The following is a 6043-nucleotide window of genomic DNA, read 5'->3' as shown; positions in this document are numbered from 1 at the left end:
CATGAGATATCTCAAGGAAGGACATATCCCCGGAGATGAAAATCCTAAGGCATTTAGGATGAAGGTATCACGATTCACTATTATAAATAACATTTTATACAAGAAATCTCTTGCAGGACCTTATTTGAGATGCTTGGAGGATCCTGAAGCCAAAGAAGTACTTCAGGATATACATGAAGGGGATTGTGGTAACCATACTGGGGGCAGGTCATTATTCTCAAAAGTATTGAGGACAGGATATTATTGGCCAACAATGAGAAGAGATGCCGCAGAGTATGCTCGAAGATGTGATGCGTGTCAAAGACATAGTAACATACTGCATCAACCTGCTGAACCATTATATCCTGTTGTTTCCCCTTGGCCATTTATGAAGTGGGGTATGGATATAGTGGGAAAGCTGCCAAAAGCCCCGGGAGGAAAAGTCTTTATGCTGGCAATGACGGATTATTTCTCTAAGTGGGTTGAAGCTGAAGCGTTTGTCCAAGTTAGAGACCAAGAAGTGGTATCCTTCATAAAAAGGAATATCCTGACCAGGTTTGGGGTACCAGCTGAAATCATCTGTGATAATGGATCCCAGTTTATAAGCAAGAGGACCACTGATTTCTGCAAGAGTTAGGGGATCAAAATGATAACATCTACTCCAGTACACCCTCGAGCGAATGGGCAAGCAGAATCCTCAAACAAGATAATTGTCAACAATTTGAAAAAGAGACTTGGGGCTAAGAAAGGAAGATGGGCGGAAGAATTACCATTTGTCCTATGGGCTGACAGGACAACTGTGAAGAATGCTACTGGGCAAACTCCATTTTCCTTAGTATTTGGAGCAGAGGCAGTAATCCCGACAGAGATGGCGATACCTACAGCAAGATCCAACCTCAGGGATCCTGAGAAGAATCCTGAAGCCCTATGTCAAGAATTAGATACTATTGATGATCCAAGGGATGCGGCAAAGGTGAGAATGGCAGCATACCAGCAAAGAATATCCAGAGCATATAACAAGAATATCAGGACCAAAAGATTTAGGGTTGGAGATTGGGTGTTAAGAAAGGCTTTTCAGAATACTACGAATCCTGCTGATGGAAAGTTGGCCCCAAAATGGGAAGGACCATACGAAGTTGAATCAGAAGCGGGAAAAGGAGCATACAGACTCAAGAATATGGAGGGGGATATGCTACCGAGGTCTTGGAATGCTATACACCTCAAGCTCTATTTCAAGTGAGTTTAGAATTTAATTTCTAACTCAGGATGGTATGAATTCTACCTTTTTTAAATATATTTGGTTTAATTTATTCTTTGTAACCCAATACTGACTTAAGCATCGGAGGGGTGTTAGCCAAGCTAACACCCACCTTAGTTTACAAGTGTTTTGCAAGATATGTTTCAGGATGCAGCTCTAGGATATGTACTCAGGATAACTCGGAAGATTAGAGGATTGGCCCCCTCTCTCACATTTAAGGGATACTGATCCCTTCACATGTTTAAAGGTATTCACCTTTCTTCCGAATTGGGTTTAAACACCCCGCCTGGAGCGCAAGTTATTCAGGGATAGTTCAAGGTGGCGGGACCAGTTCATGTAAAAGTGGCTGACAATTTCGTTACTGTTGGCTATATCCTAAATCCTAAAGGTATATGAGGATTGATCACCCTCTCTCACGAAAGGGTATTTTCATACTCTCTAAGGTTTAAAGGTTTTCACCTTTCTAAGTCTTGGAGTTTATACACTCCTGCCTGTAGCGCATGAAAATTTGGGATTTTCCCCAGGATACAAGGGATTTATCTCTAGTACATCCTTGGGTTTTACCTTTGGGACGTAAAAATTGCCTATGCAATGGAAACTGACATTCAGAAGATATCTAAAGCATTTGAAGGCATTGTACACAGGGGACATTCCCACTAAGGTGGTGCTACAAAGCTGAAAGGATGGGACTAATGCACTAAGTACCTCCTACAGGGGACATCTTTATGGGAAGAATTGCAAGGAGACTGAAGTCTGGTAATAGGTTTATACCCTATTTCTGGTATGATCTTTCCTTTGTAAACATCGTTTAAGTTTTTTGCAATATTATAAAAGGACAAGTATCCTGATATATTCTCAAAGTCCTTTTCAGAATATCTGATTAGGATGTTTGACACTAGTGATGGTTTGGAACTTTGATCATTTAAATACTATTGAAAACTAGTTGTTTATCAAAAACTTTCTGCAAAGTTGAAGGGATGTTTGGAAGTTCTATCTAATAAAAAGTTTTTACAGTATATCACTGGGCATACTGATCAGGATATTTTATAAGATAACAGTATGAAATATTTTGCAAAAACTAAGAGTTACACTAAGTAATGCAAGGTAACAGACAATAAGTCAAAAGATAGTTATATTATTAACAGGTCAAAAGTTGTGCTTTTGGTTTCACCTCAAACCGAGGCCCATCCACCAAAAGCACGATTAGTTTTTACCATACTAGTGTAACGGTTGCACGGTATATCTCCAAACAGAACCTGTCCACCTACAACCGTTATCACATTCAAAACAAGTTATACTAATTGATGACCAAGGGCTTCGTCCTAAAACCTAGGACCCATCCACCTTTGGTCATCACATTGTTCTAGTGCAGGAAATGTAAATTATTCGAAGACAGGAAAAGTAAATTGTTTATGCAACCACAACCATGAAATTAAAAAGTAGGCTCCGGCCTCGGCACATACATCCATCATCGCCCACATTGCTGTGCTTAGGGGGCAGCTCCCTCTTCCATCGTATCCTCTCCAGCAGCATCCTCTCCAGCATTCATCCCAGCCTCATCAGCAGCATCTTCACCAGCATCCTTTATAGCACCAGCATCATCTACCTTCTCGGTCACCTTAGTGGGTTCCTCTGCAGCAGGTTTGGAGGGGGGCTCCACAGGATTGCCACCAAGATCCTTCAGTTTCATCTCCCAGGCTTTGATATTCCATGAAGGGCATTCAAAGCCCAAAGCCCTGGCCTCATATGCCATTTTTAGCCTGGCCTGGAGGAGGGAGATGACAACTGAATTCTTAAGGCTCTCCCGGTACGAAGCCATATCTTGCTCGTGTTGAACCTGGGCCGCGTCAGACTTAGCTTGAGCCTCTTGGGTGATCTTCTAGATGGTAGACTGGTGGTCTTGAGTCATGGCCTTGTACTTGGCTTCATAATGTTCCGATTTGGCGGTGGCGATTGCTGCTTGATCAGCGATGGTAGCCTCAGCCTTCCTCAGCTTGTAGAGGAATACCAGGCGTTCAAGGCCCTGTAAGGTAGGTAAACAGGTATCAGCCTAAACTAACATTTGTAATTAGCATATGGTGCAGGATATAGGGGGAATACTAACCTGGTTAAGGAAACCTGTCATGAATTTGCTGGAGTCCATGAACCCGTGATTCTCAAATGGGAATACATGGGGAGTAGTAGGATGATCTGCTTCCTTCCTCTTCCGGGAGCTGGAGGACCGGGTCCTGGACGCTGGAGGAGCTTTGGGAGCGGTGGTAGTCTTTGAGCTGCTGGGCTTTGGAGTGTCAGCTGGCTTTGGATTAATTTCTTGTTTGATGGGTGCAAGGCTAGAATAACTATCCAACTCATCAAGTTGGAAGCCTTCGAGGTTGATGACCGGCACTGTGTCAATGGAGAAGTGTTTAGTTTATATCATTTGCATCCTATAGTCAATTTGCTCACCTATACTTACCAGACATTTCTGAACTAGATTTCTGACTTGAGTTTGTGAGAGACAGGGAGAAAGTTCTTTCGGCAGCAGGAAGTCGGTAAATCTCTCTGATCCTGGGTTGTGATTCTGCACTTGGGGGTGCTAGGTCTCTGAAATTCGCTGCAAGAAAATCAGGATATCGGTCAGAATACAGTTAAGAATATATTTGGGGATGCTCCTAAAACCCTAGATCCTACCCTTAGTTAGCCATCTAACTGGCAGGTCGAGACCCCCGTCAATAGAGTCCCTCTTTACGAAAAAGAACTTTCGTTGCCACTGATCTTCGTTCTTGGTGGCTTTAAGGATTAGGGAATTTTTGGAAGTGGAAAACAAGAGAAAACGGCTATTTCCATGAGATCTCAATCGATATGCTATGGGAAGGTCTTCAATACACAAGTCAGGGCAATGACGAGATTTGATTTGGTCGAGCACCATTAAAACCCGCCAGACCATTGGCATGGTTTGAGCATAACTAAGGCCGGTAAGCTCGAAGAAACGAGAGATGAAGGGTGGAAATGGGTACCGGAGTCCTAAAGAAAAGGGGTAGGCAAAGAAGCAAACCCACTCATCTGATGACGCGTCTGATCGGACCTCCCGATCAAAAGGGCGAATGACTGTTCCGATGGGAAAAGCGTCGGAATCCTTCAGAGCGGCGATATCGGCATTGTTAAAAGAGAAGATCTCTTTTTCTGGTTCTCGTATGAGGTTTTGGCTCACGAGGGTTGGGATCGGTTCGTTCGAATGAGATCTTGTTCGTGATGCCATGGAAAATATCGAGCAAATTACAAGAAATTCAAAGAAAGAGGACGAGTACCTGAAAATTGCTGGGAGAGAAGTGATGATAATGTGAGATATCTCGGTCAATTATAGGCTGGGTATAGGGGTTGAAGAGTTAAAGAAGCGTGGGAAGTTGCACAAAGTCATCTCAAACGTCATTTCATCTTAATTGCCTCGGTTTGCAAAATAAGATTTTCGAAATATATCCGTTGGATTGGTACACCAACAGATATATTTGGGGACAATTGTTATGGGTCAATTTTTAAGCATACATATCCTGACCAATATCCTGCCTTTGTTTGTTCGCTTGTGACCAGGATGCTGGAAGAGGATATTGCTGACATCTTGGGTAATATCTTGAGATTTATTAATTAACCACGTGCAGGTCGAAGGTCAAGACTTACTAACGGTGGAAAGGACTTCTTCTCCTCAAGACTCGGACGAATTTGTTGAAGAAGAGACGTTGAGCCCGAAAGACCAGGTGTACAACGTTCAATGAAGGAATATTCGGTGGATCCCGCAAGTTTAGGATAGTTAGTTAATTTATCTTTACTATAAATAGATGTGGCGGATCAGTTTAAGGCACACACTCTTTCACCAACACTTTCGTACACTCTTGCTCTCTAGTTCACAGCAATCACCACACTTGTATTCAAATCATATTGTAACACTTAGTCGATCCGCACCACATCCTGCACTGTATCCTGATATTTGAAGCAATAGAAGAACAAGGCAGCTGCGATTGTCAGCTCCCGAGGTTTTATGCCGGCGATCTAGATTGATCAAGAGCTTTCCTCGTACATCTCGTGTCATTTACTTTACTTTCTATTCATTGTTTGATCATTGATACAGCTCGATATCCTGAGCCGTATCCCGAATACTGATTTTATAAACAACTTAACAAGCACATTTCCAATAACACTTTCTAGCACACTACCTCACTTAACTAATTTGATCACTAAATTGCTTAGGTAATTTTTGACCAAATCAGTACCTCTATGTCACGGGGCCATGCCTGACTGCAGACGAGATAAACCCCTTAGTTTTATAACATCTTTCTCAAAACTCACATGGTCCGTTTCTCTACAACCACCGGTTCCCCGCCTGCTCCCACTACTTTTTGACGATCTCATTCCATAATCTACCAACGAGGTATCTTCCAAACATCTAGATTAGTTCTATTTATGATTTGCATGTTACATAACATCAAGATTTGGGGAAAATCTAGGGTTCTTGAACTTGACCCATGTCGATCTGAAATTTTTTCTTAAATCCTTTTAATAGAAGTAGTGTAAAGAATAAATCATCAACCCATTGTAGAAAAATCAGAGATTTTCAACCGGTTTTAGAAAACCCTTGTTCTTGAACGAAAACATTAAGAATCGAAGGGGGAAACGGGTTGGTAAGTTGAAATTATTGCTTGTGGTTTGTTTTTCAGGGTATACCGCACACAGGGAACCAAAAATGTTGGAATTTTCGAAACCGGCTCGAAACGGTTAGATTTTTGCCAAAACAGTGAGTTCACACAGGGCCATGCCTCTAAGGCACGGGGTCGT

This window comes from Helianthus annuus, chromosome 8 (assembly GCF_002127325.2).
Source record: "Helianthus annuus cultivar XRQ/B chromosome 8, HanXRQr2.0-SUNRISE, whole genome shotgun sequence".
In the NCBI taxonomy this organism is placed as follows: Eukaryota; Viridiplantae; Streptophyta; class Magnoliopsida; order Asterales; family Asteraceae; genus Helianthus; species Helianthus annuus.
This window is presented reverse-complemented; position numbering follows the sequence as displayed.